Source organism: Carassius gibelio, chromosome B23, assembly GCF_023724105.1.
Source record: "Carassius gibelio isolate Cgi1373 ecotype wild population from Czech Republic chromosome B23, carGib1.2-hapl.c, whole genome shotgun sequence".
Classification (NCBI taxonomy): Eukaryota; Metazoa; Chordata; class Actinopteri; order Cypriniformes; family Cyprinidae; genus Carassius; species Carassius gibelio.
Window position 1 is genome coordinate 20,794,759 of NC_068418.1, and position 16,862 is coordinate 20,811,620.

A 16,862-nucleotide genomic window follows, 5' to 3' on the forward strand; every position below is an offset into this window, starting at 1 on the left:
AACTGATCCTGGATAGCATTGTCATGGCACTCACAATGTATTATGTTAAGCATAGGGTAGGTTTCACTGATGCCAAACCAGCTGTTAAGGGTATTATTAACTGGTGCCGTGGTGTTTTTCCTTTTCGCTCGCCTGTTTTGTATCAAGAAGGGCTTAAGGCCTCTTGTAATGGAAGTCACAGACTGGCAGCATCTCGGAGCCAAATTTCTTTATGCTGTATTCAAAGACGTCTCTCACAATGCATCCCTCCAGGTCTGGTTTCAATCGCGTGTTTATTTAGCCCTTTTTGATGAAAGCGACTCTGGAAGCTTAGCTTTAGGCAAAGCGAAATTAGCAATAAGAGTAGCCATGTGTTTGCAAAAGTTGATTTTATGTTTCTTACCTTTCTGTTCTTCATGGTCCGTTCAGCTTTGCTTTTTGTGATTCCTCCTTATGGTATAAGCAGTGTGAACTCAATAATAGACTATTTACTGTCTGGTTCATTTCATTTGGCCGTCGTCTCTCCTTGGATACTGCTGCTGAAGCACTTCCTCAGGCAGTTGTGGTTTGTGTACTGAAAGCCAGTTAAATAATGCAAGATCTCTAGACTGGCCATGTAAGTAAGACTAAAAGTGATGGGGCCCAAGGGAACGTCCCTCTGAGAGGAACACAGACGCTCCAAAAGACCTCTCAGGAGGTCAGTGGTAGCCATATAGGTGCGTTTTCAATGCGTAAGCAACTGTCTAGTGTACATAAGATGTGGTGTAGTTTATAATACAGTGCTCTGTGAAGTTGTTTCAGCAAATCGATAAAGCTTTCTCTTGATAGATTGATAGATGTAATATTTCATGGTATTGAATTGGTTTTAATAAGAGCGTTGAGCTTGTTAAGTCAAGGTCCTAGTGTTCACTCGCCTCTTAATTAATATCTGATTAAAAGACGGTGTGTATTGATCTCCCTCTGTAATGTTCAACCCTTAATACAGCCAGAATGGATTTAGAAAGTTGACCTCATAATCTCAACTGTTTTCACTTGTGGTTCATTCTGGCATTATAGATCGGGACCTTTGCTTTGTAATTTTGGCTGCTGGTGATCTTTGCTTGGCTGGTTTTGGGCTAAAAGCGTGTTTGATTTGGAGCTCGCTTTGTGAGTTGGTTTTCTTTTAGGATTAGGTCTAATCCGGGTGAGAGAAACCAGCGCATTGGATCTGTTGCGCCAGGCTTATCGGTTGCCCGAGTAACAGAGGACTGTGAAAGGGTTAATTGAAATCCCAAAGCGAGGTGACGTGTCGCCCTAATCCACGCTGCCCCTTGACCTCTAACCTCACGGGTGGTCTTTGACGTCGGACCTCCTTGTCAATGCAGGCTTCTTGGGAGCCCAGCAAACTTCTCATTCGGTAATGATGCTTCCTGACAGAGCAGCAGCTCGGGAAACAGAAATCATTAATCATGCTTCGAGCAGCTAATCATGTTTTTTCCAGCAGTCTGAGAGCGAGCAAGTGAAGGAATGGGCTGAATCTTTTTAAGAAGGTGCTTATGCCAACAACAGCATCAAATGAGTGAACTTTAAAAAGTCCATCCGGATTAAGGGGAAAATGAGATGAGTTTGAACAGAAATTAAATGTAATGTTTTCCCATATTCATTTGAATAAATTAAGAATAATGACATACCACATAATATATTTTCCCTCTCAAGGTGTGTTTTCATTGATTAGGCTAGCTAATGCTTGGAAGTTTCTTGCTAGTACACTTTTTATCATTTGAGTTTATTTTACTCCCAATGATAGATTATTTACCTGCTCATTTGCATAAATCTTCAAACGCAGCTCAACTTGTTTCAGTGGTTGCTGTTTTGAAATCATAAAGTTAATGAAAATGAACAACTTTCAGGTGTTTATGTATTTATTTTGTTTACTGCAAATTGCTGCCAGCGTGAACACCTATATTATGACTTAGTTCATCATCTTCCAAAACCGGATTTCATGAGAATTGATAATAATTCACACAAGATGGGGAAATTGTAAGTTAACCTAGCGTTATAGTCCAAAATCTAAACCTAACCATGAACCATTTCCTCATGTACCTCATTTAAACATTACACAAAATAAATCTTAATGCTTTTGCTATGTTGTATGAATTATCTATTTACATGACTTTTATAACTCCTGTGCAAATCTAACTCTTGTTTTCTAAATCTTTCTTTCTTTCTTTGAGTGGTTGTTTAAGTTGGATTTTGAACATGGGCCTCTCTGTAGAGCTCTGTTGAACATCATCAGCCTGATTCCTTTAACACAGCCGGCTGCAGGCATTCTGTCTCCCTGGAAAATCTCCCCTCTCTCTCTCTCTCTCGCCCCCCTCTCAAACACACGCTCTTTGAGTGGCCCGTTCTGGAAATGATTACTCTGCCAGACCAATGAGCAGGCTTCCCTTTGATGGGTCATAAACAGAGGTCGGAGGTCAAATTCCTCTCCCCAGATGGAATTCGCTTGACATGCTTCACTGCAGAGCCCGGAGGTGGCGTGGGGGACGGACTGTACGCATGTCATCATGCCTTAGTGGGCTAGTGTGAGTGTCTGTGTGTAGGATGCGTCAGTTAATCTCCTTCGAGACACTGTTTAGAGAGAGGTAATGTGCTATGGTGCCTATGGAAGGTCTGTTTGAGGGAGTGAGGGAGAAGATGACATCATGTGTGAGTGTGTGTGTGTATTTTGAAAGTGTCACTCTGATGGAATGACTAGGAGGTGATCAGCCACAGGGGTGTTGGGCTGTGCGCCTTTACACCTCTCCTGACAACCTGCATTTAACGTGTGTTTAGAGCGGTGTGTGATTCACTGTTTGTGAGGTGTTTCCTTCACCGCCTCTTGTTGCCTCCCAAAGGAGCTTTTCAGTGGATCCACATTTTGAGAGACTTTTGCCACTAAATTCAGATTTTAGCTGGAAAACAGGTTCATAAAAGTATACTCGTTAATGCAGAAAAATACTTTTCTCTAGACTGATTAGGCACCATAAAGCACTCAGCAGTGTCTTTAGTGAGACTGTGTACTCACAATGAATGTACAATATGTTGCTTAGTGGAAGTGGGTTCTTTTGTTATAATTTCCATTTTTATATGGGCAGTTGACTAGGCTTTTTTATTTGCTGTTTCTTCATGAATAAGATATTGCAAATTTAGAATCCGAAATGTCATGTTGAGGAAAAATGGCTATTTCTATTTTTACAATATGTCTTTTGTATGTATTTTATCATGCAGTCCCGTGGGAAATATGGAATTAACTTTCCTTAGTAACACACGAACACATGCATAATTTACATCTTTTAAATTGTCCTCAAAGTTTCCTTTGATAAAATTTCTACAAAGCTTTTTATTTTTAGCCATTTTTCAGATACATCTGTTGAATGCGACTTGGGAGTTGAGCCGTAAAGTCTAAGACGATCTCGAAAAGAGTCTGTTATCTGTTGGCTGTCAAAAGTTTTTCATCAAAAATGGTAAAAACAGGCATGGAATCTAAAAACATTCTCATACTGTCCATTTATAAATTAAAAAAAATATTCAAGAGATGAATGGTTTGAATTTCGTCTTGTTTTGTTTTCTCTCTCTTTTTCTTAATACTGTATGTCCTCTGTCTTGCTGATTAAAAAGTAAGCCCAAACGTTTTACTACATCTTACTTCATATAAGCCCAAAAGCAGTTTTACTGCATTTGCTGTTTTCAAGGAAAACTAGATTTTTTTTTGTGCTGCTTGCCTTTGCAAAACTTGCCAGCAGGATGCTAGTGTGTTCTGGGAAATTGCCAGGACCTTGCTATGCAGTTGCTAAGGTGTTATGAGTGGTTGTTAACATTGTACTGTGGGGTTGCTAGGGTGTTCTAGGCGGTTCATAGGTGGTTGCTCACTGTCCTGATTTCAGGTCTCAGTGATATTTTCCCTAAATACTGAGAATACATAGCCATCTCTGAGAGAAAATAGTTTCTAATAAATGTTAGAAATAATAATGATTCTGGTGAAAAAATATTTCCTAACAATACATTATCTGAATAAATTTTACAAGAAAATACTAAATGAGTTTTTGTCCGTTTACATTTAATTCAATATGTTACTTACTGTTTCTTTGTGAAATCTGAATGAAAATATTCTACAAATTTTTTTTCAGTGTAGCCTTTGAGGAATCTTTCATTACATTTGTAGCACAAACTATGCCACATTAAACTTCAGGAAATAACAAAAATAAACAATTATAATAGTGAAACAAGCCATACTAATTATTCCAAAGTTTTGAAGGTTTCTATACCCTTGCCCTGTGTATTTGACTCCAAATGAATGACCTTGTCCTTACATAGGCCTAAAGTGATGCACCTCTATCTGTAATATTCAGAAGGACAGAGACATAAGCGCATCTCTCCTCACATCCGCAGCTGTCAGAACTCCAGATCTCTCAGTGGATGAGAGCTTTTGTGAGATGCAGCAGATGCTGTTTGGTATAAAGGCTCCAGATGAACGCGAGAAGAATGAGTTGTGCTAAGAGCTGGCGAGCTGCCCAATGCAATATAGATATTTCTCTACTTTTTTGCTTGATAAATGTGCTGCAGTCCCCAAACTTTTTTTTTTTATGTCTAAAAAGTTTGCGTCTGAATTTAAGCAGACTGAAAATGTCTGTGCAGTGTTGTTTTTTGAAGGGCAAGTGGATGGGACAGTAGGTTAATAGTTAGCTTTATTTTTTTTCGTCCTTGGCAGATATATTTTTCTGCACGTGACGATGCAAGTCCCGCAGCGGTCTTCGTCAGGGCTACGTTTGTGGCAGCCACCGGGTCGCTGTATAATTGAGAGTGTGATCCTCTTGAGTTTGGTATTTACAGTGGCCGATGATACTGTCGCTTTCACACTCTTGGCTCAGATAAGAGCAGTCTGTTTTAGCCTCTTGCTGCATGACTGTTTCCAGCTCGATTCTCATGCTCCTGTGACCCTGTGAGTGATGGCAGTGCAGTGCCTTAATGACCATCAGCAGAGGCGGGCGACCCTCGGCTGTGCCGCTGGCATTAAAACGGATGTCGGTTTATGTGCAAGCGTTTTAACATAAGGGCTCCTCAGCAGTTGAGCGCCACTGATAGCAGTGTGTGTGTGTGTGTTACCACAATGACAACACACTCCCGTTTACTCGTGTGATTGACTACAGGTTGTTTGCCAGGCACGTGTGTGTTGTGCACGTGTGTTTGCCGGCTGGTCATCCTTAGACAGTTCTTAAAGTTTTATAGACTCCAGTGCCAGTCTGTCTCTTCCCTGTTGGACTCCGAATCATGTCCAGATGAGGTGGTTGCACTGGCGACAGGGGAAATACAAACAGGACGGAACAATGGCCTGGCCCCTGTGCTGCTATATAGGCCAGCAGACTGGGGTAGTGTCCAAACTCACCTCAGGGGAAAATACACTAGACCTGGCTAATAAACACTCCAACAAAATGACAGCGTTAACACCTTTTGGGCTGTAAATCTAGTGAAGAGGATCCTTTCCCCGCAGTTTTTAAAACAACTGGTGGTTTGTGAAGAAACAGCAAGAGGTTTGTGAGACTAATATTTTTATTATTATAAAAATCCAATGGTGAATTAACCTGAATAAGAATGTGTAATCATTGTTTTAAATTATAAATTAAAACAAACAAACAAACGAATCCTACAAAATGATTAACCTGTTAAATGTCACCCCGTCCCGTATACGGGACGCCTACGTTGACTATACTATATTACAATCAAATTTAATCTAATCTTGACAAACTATATATCGTTGGAAAGGTCTAAGACTCCCAAATATATATTATACCAATATTTTTTGTTAAAAATTATGTAGGAAAAGTAATAGATGAATGTATGACAAGAGTGCACCCTCAGAAATCTACTTTACAAAAGGAGCTTTGACCTTTGTTTAAAAATAAGACTTCCTCGTTGACTTTTTCTCTATCACATTTTAGAAATCATCAGAAGTTATATATCACTTAAAAACATAAAATCTCAAAATTCATCCTTTAAAACCCATTTTAAAATCAGACATTGCATTACCATGTAAATGACACATCAAAATAATGTTACAAAATGTTTTCAGTCATGAAATATAAAAATTTAGGTTTGTATCATGCACATTCAAGTCTATCTTCAAAAACGTGAGTGACAGTTATCAGGTTAAGTAATATAGCATTTTGTTTATTTTAATATTTGATTTCTTATGTTTATAAATATTAACATTCTCCAGTATGATGTACTATTAATTATTTTTTACAGTTATTTAATGGTACTTTTCATATAGAAATTTAATTTGTAAATGTTTTCACTAAATCTGATCATTTATTTAAAATTGAAGTAAAATAAAATTATTAAATATACTTTTAAAATGATTAAACCTTATAAGTTTAATATTTTATAAGTAAATATGGTGATTTAATCTGAAACTGTCATTTTTATTTAATTTTAATTGTTTTTATCTAAATTGTTTTTAAGATCAGCTACGGGTTTTCATATTTTTTATTTAATTTTTGTAATCATTTTTTGTAAATAAAATATGACAATTTAATTAAGTATTATCTTTAAATAATTTTTTTTCATTATTAAATCTGCTGATCTGGACAAATGTAATAATTTTTATAATGTTTTTATTAGTGTTTACTCTGTTGATATTACTTGAAAAATTTTGTTTAAGTACTTCAGGCAGGTATCATTATATCAGTGGTTTGAAAGGTTGGAAACCCTGATTTAATGTTGTCGTTTTGGAAATAAATAATTGAACCCTCCTTTTCTTACATTAAACTCTCATTATTATGAAAGAATATTATGAACTCATTACGGGGAGTGTTTTACTGATAAGAGCAGAGACTCATTCATAATGAATGTCAACATTTGCTCATGTACGCGGATGTGCTGTAGCTGATATTTTGTTTGTTCGTGGTCGTAAATGGTTGCACTTTCTAGTGACTCATTCATTCTTTTCTCATCTATTCTTTAATTCCTTTTTCATTTAATCATCTAGCATATGACTTTGCTTTTATGCTTTTCAGATGCTTTTCTCTCTCATTTTTTAGACGTATAAATGAGGAATGAGACAACAAAATGATTTATCATCAAATTAATTGCTTGAACCAATTGATAGTGAATTTGATGGTTGACGTAAAAGAAGGATGTGAAACGTGACGTAAGTGGATAAAGTTTGTTCTGTTTGTTTAATTTGTAAAATCCACATAAGTGTTTCCAGAAGCAAGTTGGGTTTTTGTTTGACCAAAAATCTGGTTAACCAGTGCTGTTTTAGGCCTGTCATGAAAAGTAAACCTCAACGTGATCGATGTTTTTCCAAGCGACTTCCCGATCAAATCATAGATATACATTTAAGAGTCCTGGTTTGGGCCTCATCAATCTGTCAGGCTCAAAACAGGGCACTTTCCACAAACAGACGCCCCGTTGGCAGGCCTCATTGTCTAAGCGCTTTACGTAGCGCCACAAGAGCTAAACGTGTTTGCAATTACAGCTAGCACTAAACCAGAAGCGAAGGTTTCACGCTTTCAGAAATCACACACTTGACATCTCCACATTTCCTCGCTCTCTTACAGCCCTCTCATAATTTGCTCGTAGGTCTCGCTAGCCGGATTCCCCTGCGGTAAACGCGGAGCATAGCTGAAATACCTGCAACTCTCCCCCGCACCCGCCGCTAATCAGTACCACATCTACAGACGTTTCCAGTTTTCCAGTGGATCGGTCTCTGATCCTTCGTCTGCGGGGCGCTGACACGTTCTCACACCAACCTCAACCCTTGGCTGGGATGAGCAGGCTCCCCGTCTGCCGCCGAGCCATCGGTCACTGTCATGGCAACACATTCCTGAATTGAAAGAGCTAGAAAAGGGGTGAGCGAAAGCATCAGTGGTTTTTTGCTGCAGTAGAGCCGCGAGTAATATTAATGGCCAAAGGAGCAGTCGGACAGCTGGCATACTGAGGCTATTCATCATAATTGTCACACTCTGACTGATCAAATCCTTGGTAGGGCTCAGACACTCCTGGGACAAGGTGCCCTAATTGCTGACTTAGGATCAAGTTTCTCGTTCCTCGGGTCTAATTTATAAGCATTATAAACCACAGACTCTCTCTCATGTGGAAGATCCATATTAAGCTCTAAGGGACATCTTTCACCTTGCTTAATCTTTGCTTTGCTCTTTTGTAACGCTAGAAGGTTTGGAAACTGAGCCGTTTTGGTTTCGACTCTGCAACCAAATGATTTTTGTGACATTCAGCTCTGTTAATTGGTTTTGTATTGTACCTAAATATTCTGACAATGTCTCCTGCTGCTAAATCTACAGCTTCATGGCAAACAAAATTGCCGAGATGAGTTATGAGCTTTCTAAATTGAATGCGCGCTTGATGATAGTAATACAAAGTCAACAAATAGACTTATGTGACACACTCTCATGGTGACTATTTTAAGTTTTAGTAAACTGGTGGTTTCTAATTTGTGTGAAAATTATTTATTCTTTATTTCAGCATGATACTTGATATTTCTTTGAAATTATTTTATTTCTACAACAATTTTTTTTTCTATGTGCTGTATGTATGACTTTGTATTAACTCCCCACGTTTCTGTACAAATCACATCACACTTTGTAAAATAGTTAAATTTTGATTGGTTGTGATGAGTTTTTATGAGCTGGTTCTTTTGAATGATTCAGTCAAAAAGACTCTAGAACTAATTAGTTATCCATATCAATCTGAATCAAATGATTCCTTCAGAGTGGTTCTTGAACGTGTTGCAAAGCTATAGGCCTACTTTCAGATGCTGTCCGCGTTTTTTGGAGAATTATGCCCTATTTATTTTAATTAAGTTCATGAGAGAGTTCTTCGTTTTTTTTAATAAACTTCTTTTAAGTCTGGTCTTATGCAGGGAATATTTAAATAAATATTATATCATGTACTTTTATAATTTTACATTTTATATTTGAATTTTGTAAATATTGTAAATATTTTAATGACTAAATCTGATAATTTGCTAAAGTATTGTTTTCTTTAGTAATATTCTTTAGTAAGAATCTCAATCTGAAAATTTTATCTGATAAAACTAATGCATTTTTAAGATTCCAAAAAAATTTTTTTGTATTGAGTCAACATTTAAAAGGAGTAGTGTTCGTGTAGTAAACATTGCTCTTTTGCAGAAAATAATCAAATTAATTGGTCATTTCAGTGAATTTATTGTAGTGGTGGGGGTAATAAAAATAATATTATGTTTGTTTAGTTTTGTTTAGTGTATTTTTATGTCAATAGGATTAGCTAGCCTATTCTTCTTTCTTAAGAGAGAGAGAGAAAACAAGCTAATGGAATTAACAAACCCAGAATCGTTAAGTTGAATTGAAACCAGAATCGTTAAATTGCCATTTTTATCTATTAGCATTAGACCACCGCTATAAGCCCGTGGGCGAGAGTGTGTAAATACTTTGATTTACATCTATTCTTTGCTCTTTCGGTCTCTTTCTTTCTCCACAAGCATATTTCACCAGCAGCTTGCACGTTTAATGAGGAATTTCATTTCTATTAAACATGCAAATGTAGCCTTTAAAGGAGATGCTGGGATGAAGCTAGCATTCTAGCATAGCAAAGCTAGATGGCTTTATCTCACTGCTCTGTTCATTAGCCGAGTGTAATTGTATTAGCACAAACGCGTTCGCCGGGAACGCATATATCCGACTAGAAAGGTCACGCAGATGACACGGTGAAGGCGCACACGCACATACGCACGTCTCATGCTTGACTTCATGACTTCATCTCTTGATAAGTCTTTTAAAATGAAAGCACCGCTAGAGATGTTTGTTTGTATGCGTGCATGAGTAGGTGGGTGCAAAGCAATGAGTGAAGTTAGTGAAAGTGTAAAGCTCAGCACATAAACTCTCACAGTGTGCGGAGGAAAGCAGGCCAGAGAACGGCCGTTGCCCAGTGATGCGATCCTGATGGAATGTGCGCTAGTGAGGCCTGCAGAACATGAAACACCATGAGCTCGGGAGCTACTGTTATGGGATTTGAAGTCTTTATGCCCCCTTTCCCCGGTAGTTTAAATCATTGCACAGCCGGGATCGGTGGAGCGTTTCACATTCTGATCCTGGCACCAGTATTAGCTTGGCATTTGCCACAGATAATTGTAGCTGGCTTAGAAATGACATCGTAAATCGTAATTGTGGAATTTGCAGGCATGTTTATCATAATAAAGTCGATTGCTCAACAGATGAGAGCGAGCTAATGGAAGAAGATAAGATGCGACGGGCGTACTTCTGCGACGGGCTGAAGGAAATAACCGAACGCATCCCAGGAGGCAGAAAGCTTTTTATTGATGGCTGAACTTTGAGTCAGCAGTGTTTGCGTGCTTTTATTGGCTTTGTGGGAGCTGTATCCCAGACACTGCTGGTAGCCCTTCGGGCAGATATTCTTCAGATTTTGGTAGCCCAAAATGAATTTGAGTAGCCCGAATTAAAAAAAAGACATTGGCTGAACTTCACCATGGACAAAACAGCACGATTAAAAGGTTAGTTCACCCCAAAATCAAGTAAAGACCTTCCTTCATCTTCGGAACAAAAATGAAGGTATTTTTGATTGAATCTTAGAGCTCTCTGACCCTCCGTAGACAGCAACGCAACTGACATTCCCAGGTCCAGAAGCTTAGTAAGGACATCGGTAAAACAGTCCATGTGACATCATTTTTGCGAAGTTTATGAGATTACTTTTGAGTGCAAAGAAAACTAAAATATAATTTATTCAACAATTGTCCTCCCCTGAGTTACCGTCTTCCACCATTTTAGAGAGTATCACAACGCAAACGCATGCTTTCCCCTAAGCGTTAACAATGCTGATTTCACAGATTAGGTTCATGCATGCACTTTTCCCCCCAAATGTAAACAATGCTGATTATGTTGATTTTTTTTATGTTTGAATTTTCAAAGAGTGTTGAATAAGTAAATTTTAATGACTTTTTAATTTGCACAAGTATTTTACTTCAACATTGGGTTTTATTTTATTTTTTTATTCTATATAATTTATTTTAATCATTTTATTTTGTTTAACTTTTATTTTATTTTTTACTTTATTTCACTTATTATACTTTTTGTTATTTATTTTTTTTTACTTAACTTTTTTCTTAACTTATTTTACTTTAACTTTTGTTTTTGTTATTTTCTTATCTTAAATTATTCTGTTTTGTTATTCCATTTTATTTCAAACTATTCTGTTTTATCCATTTCATTTGACTTTATTTTATTTTTAACTATTGATTTCTTAACAGTGCAGGAACTCTGCATAGTTGTATGAAGCATGTTTGTGTATACTAAATATAGATGACTTCGTTGCAGTCATGTTAACCATGTGTTTTCTTACATTAATATTAGTATCGTTGCAGCATGTGTTAATCTGCTATGACTAGGTGTCTTGTAGTGTGAGTTTGCATAAGGTTGGTGACAGTTGTGTCATCCGGGGCAGGGTTAACATAAGCGCATCCATTTAAACTGCTGCGGTAGCAACATTTACTGCAACGTAAAAAGAGGCAGTGATTAGACTTGATGGCTTTTCCCTTGGAGTGTCTTGTCCTTTCCCATAGCTCACAATTTATGCCCACTATGACCTTGTGAGCCTGGATTTCTTCTCTGATTTAAGATTAGTCTGCAGTGTTGTAGAATTCAGTCCACATAACAACACATCAGATCGTGGAATGGATTTTTGGAATCATGTAAGTTTAGTTCCACATCATGGTGCATTATGTATCCACAGAGTTGGTAGTGCTTGCTAAGGCCTTTATTATTTCTCATACGTCGATGTTTTTCAAAGCTCTAAAGTTTTAAATTAGGTTTTAAAGTTTTAAAGATTTATGCTACAGTCATGATTTATAACATTGTGGCATATTGAGTTTGATTTGTAACTGATGGACAATAAAAAAGTGAAAATAATTCCCGATTCTTTTGCTGTTGACCTCACAGGCCATGTGTTCAATCAAAATTTGCAGTATTTTGGCACAAAATGTATTGTTACTCACTAGAAAATGGTCAAATTAGACAGATGGCAGAATGAGAGATGCCCATCCTAAAACCATGAACAAAACAAATGTAACCCAGAATGAACTTGCACAACATGAACAAACATAGTTTGAGCAGACCACAAATTATTGGCTGCCAAAAACCTAAAACCATTGACATTTTCATAATTTATACTATTTCATGTTTAAGCAGTTCATTGTAATATTAATTTTCTAAAATTTTATTTACATTTTCAATGGAGGGTCAGAAAGCTCTCGGACTAAATCTAAAATATCTTAAACTGTGTTCTGAAGATGAACAGAGGTCTTACGGGTTTGGAACGACATGAGGGTGAGTCATTGATGACACAATTTTCATTTTTGGGTGAAGTAAGCCTTTAAGAGAAACCCCAAACCAGTTGTGAACCACAGTTTAATGTGCCATGCAACTCTAGTACCACTGTTTTTTTCTCTTCCCAAAATGCACCTGTTTAAATTTTTAATTTAAATATTTAAAAAAATCACCCCGCTGTATGAAGTTGATGGTGGTTTGGGGGCAGCTATCATGGTGTCAGTGGGTCACATGCTAAGGAGTGACGCTTTAAAAGAAGGACAGTGTTCTCTGATTTTGGCAAATCCACAGTGCAACAGGCCTGGCGCACAATCACCTCCTCAGTGTCCTCTACTCCTGCAGACACCGGGCCCTCCCCGCTGCACTGCCATTAGTCAAACCCAAACAATAACCACCCTCAGCACGAGACAGCGTTCTGTAGAGTTAAACAACCTGAATGGAGGCGGAGTGTGACTTGCGCTGGTCATTTAAACATGGCTGGATTAGTCTGGCAGTATTAGATTAGCAATTAGCAATCAGTGAGAAGCAGAGCAAATGTTTTTTTTTTTTCTAGATGCTGCATATAAGCCATCCCACACTGGTGTTTGATTAACTTATAATACAAGTTAAAATGTATATGAATATTGCATTGAAATTGATATTCACTACTTTAATTACATACAAATCTTTTCTTTTCTTTTTTTTATTAAAAAAAGTTTATAATTTTCAAAAACATTCTAAAAATCTAAAACTATTTTTCTAATCTTCTTATTTCTAATTGTTTTATTTGTCACGATTAGCTAATTATTAATATTTAATGGAAATAATAACTTTATAAATAAATTATTAAATTCAGATTTCTTGAAAATATTACAACGTTTTTTTTTTCTTTTTGAAGATGTGAAAAATAAAGTGGTTGCCTGGATGTTTATATAGTATAGCCTTTAATTTTTGACAGGAATAAAAAGAGTCTGTGAGGGATAGTAGTGTGCTTTCAATGAATTGTACTTTTTTTTAACAACATAATGACTGTTCAGCTGATGAAACCGTAGACGAAAAATCCATAACGTTTTGAATTGTGAAAATGACATGGTCTAGAACCTTCACAGTTGCCGCCATTGTAAAGACCGTGAGTCTATCCCTCATAGCCTTGTTTTCACCCTTGTTAAATTCCAAATGGCACCTACCCTGACCAAGTTTAGTTACTAAAGTGTTCAGAGTTGTTCTGGGCACATTTCTGTGCAGTTGCCAGTGTTTGTTTGCTGGCTTAATTTGAGTCCACCAAGTTTCTGTCATGTTCTGTTATTTTTCTAGTTCGTATTATTGTTTGGCATGTGAAAATTCATTATTAGTAAAGTACTAGCATACCTATTGTCAATTTACATCATTATTTGGATTAGCCTATAATGTTTTAGTCTGTAGCACAGATCTAATCTAATTAATACATCTGAGTTGAATACAGTGATTAAGCCCTAACCCTAAGAATAAGCAACAGGAGTAGCATTGTTTTTGTAAAGCAAGATTTGTTAGTAATATTGTATGTTAACATTTAATGTTCCAACCAAAGAATACCCAAGACATATCACTTGTATACTTTTGAATGGAGAAAAATGCAATGCTCACTATGGCCAGAATTTGATGTTTCCCCGTTCATAGAGATTCAAGCTGCACTTGGATGCCCAAGAGTCGTTTCAAAGATGGCTGCCGAATGACATGACTTGTCTTAAAGAGACTTTGTTCCAACACTTGTGAAAATGAACTGTTTTGTTACACTCACCATAGTTTAACCATAGCATTTGTAGTAAAACTGTTATTATAAAGTACAAATGGTAATCGATACGCCAGAAAACTATAATATAATTTTACCAAGGGAACAAAATTGTTGTTGTGTTGTAGAGTCCAGAGGCCAGGACTCATGAAAATCTTCTTTTAAGATGTTAAGACTTTTCTTAAGATAAATTCAAAAAATGTTCCTATGGGTAGTTCTTGATTTTCCTTTTTTTTTTTCAATTCAGCCTCTGTCCTACATTATTTCCTTCTGAATATTCTGCCTCACTTGTTAAATGTGCTGCAGATGCAGTTTCTTGTCATCAACTCCCACTGGAACAGTTACTGTTTGGCTGTTTTTGCTTTTTAAAATATGTGTACATTAGGCTGAACTAAGGAACTGCAGAAATTGCAGTCATTGGCGCATTTTAACCACTATTGTTTCTGTCAGCTTTTTATTTCACCTCTTCTCTCTGGCATGAAGGAGTCATTCCCTCGGCCATTCACACACACTTATAGCCCGCTGCATCCCTCTAAATCATCATCCTCATAAAACTCACAATCTGTGATTTAGCATCAAAGATTGGCTACCTAGACTGAAACAAACTCGCATTGCTATATCATACCTTTAGCTGAATAAGATGAGATGTCGTTCCAAAGCTCTGTATCGCAAATCATTTCCCTCTGTCAACAAGTCATTGTTTCCTCTATCATCCCCCCCGTGATCACAGTCACATTGTGGCTCTGCTAAAATATCACTTTCACCGGAGGTCTCACCGGATTGAGGCTATTATTGCTTTTTTATTAAATTGGGGGCTAAATCGAAGCCGACTGGTTTTAATATCTCGATTAAATCAAAATATACTACTGCTGGTGTTATACAGTTTGTCTAATAGCATTGCAAATATGTAGCATTTTGTGAACAACTTCTTTTCCTAGTGCTCAGGCAAATGTTTTTCTTGCTGCTTATCAGTAAACGTCTTCCACTGGTTTGGTGGTGAATGCCTGGCTTAACGGTAATAATCTTTAAATGTTTGTCCTGCACACATTTTTGTTTTGTGCTCTAATTTTATTACACTAATCTGATGTCTTAATTTGATTACATAAATTGGATTCATTATTATGGATTTACATTTATTATGCAGTCCAGAATCTGTTTTCATGTTTAGACACCTGATAATGGTGCTGGTTTTTAATTGAGGATAGGAGTGATGGAGTGAAAGAGAGAAAGGAAGGACATAAAGCTTTCACAAAAACAAGAGAAAGGATTGGCAAAATAGACAGACAGGCAAAATGAATGAATTAAGCATTTCAAGACAGAAAGACAGAAAGAAAGAAGCAGAACAATAAAAAGCCTAGCCTGTGTGTGTGTTTGTGGATTAAGGCCTCTATGTATTGATGTATGTGAGTGTGTCTGCGTGCTTGTAATAGAAAGCAGATCCCGCTATGCAGAGCCTCTCTGGTTGGTTTAGTTGTGGCCATCACTGAGTCCTGCCTGCCTTCTACCCCACAATGCTCAGCGATGTGACCTCCATGTTAAAGAGGTGCTCTGTATAAATTTGCTTAAGTATGAGGGGCCGTTTTCATGGCTTGTGCTGTAATTTATGTGCCACAAGCAATAAATCATTGCGGATACCTTGGTCCCGCCAGCCATTTTCTGAGCTGGGCAGGTTTTGCTATCCTGAAGGTACCATGCAACTCCCATTCCTCCTCTAATTGATTCATCCAATTTCACCTTTATCCTTGATGTGGGCCTGTTTGGAGCAAGTGGGTGGGATGCCATAATTGCTGTATCCCTCACAAATAGCATTGCGGTGCAGTGTTATAAATTGCAGCAAGTGTTCTGTAATTTTGCTGCAGCATTTTGTTTATTATAATTTATCTTTCTTTTTTTTCATTTTCTGAGATAAAGTGGACACTTGGATCTGCATTTAAGCAGCTTCCGCTGCCTCATTAGCATATATTTGTCCCAGATAAGTCAAAACTTTTGACAGCTTTGTTTTTATAGTGTGTAATGGGTCAGGTGCGGCACTGCTAAATTCAGTTTTAAGTGTGTTGTGGAGTTATTTAGTTAGTTACTTGATTATATGTAGGCAATTTTTCCATGTTTTTTTTTTTTTTTTTTACTGCTGGGAATTTGCTTTGACAGTGTCCCTGTATCACAGAGCCAAAACGAACCTCGGAGTGTGGACTCTGAGTCAGTTGAGCTTAGAAGAGCTCAGTTGTGATGATCAATACAGAGGAGAGATATTTGGATCCTTGTCAGCACACTACATTACACAGCAAATATTGTGAGACGGTATAAAGCTCATAGGGAATAGCTGAAATTTGGAAATTCATTTTTAAATGCCTCATATTATTACATTTTTATTTTGTTATTTTTGTCCAGTTGTGTCAGTGCACTTTGAGGTCTGTGCCATTTTTCCTCCAATATTGCATGTTTTGCAAAATGCAGTGATACTTTAAACTTTGTCTTCTCACAGACGTGATCTGATTGTCTTTTTCCCAACAATATCCAAGTAAAAAGTGCATTCCATTAGCTGAAACAGTAGAGCATGGCACAAGCAGCACCAAGGTCTTGGGTTCGATCCCCAGGGAGTCACTTTGGATATTGATGCCTCATGACAGTAATTTTAATCAATAAACACTATTGATTAATATATGACTAAAGTATGACACAAAAACATACATTTATTTTGCTATTTTCCACATGGTAGACAACAATTTCATTTTGAATGAATACATTTCCCCCCTACTCAGATGATGTGTAGCATGTTGGCCTAT

General features: G+C 37.2%; 1 protein-coding gene across 2 annotated transcripts in view; it reads left to right on the forward strand.

Moving 5' to 3' along the window:
- The window catches only part of LOC128011493 (plexin-A1), a 200,632-nt gene that overhangs the window by 4,641 nt on the left and 179,129 nt on the right, over nt 1-16,862 (forward strand). The gene's annotated exons all lie outside the window — the stretch shown is intronic.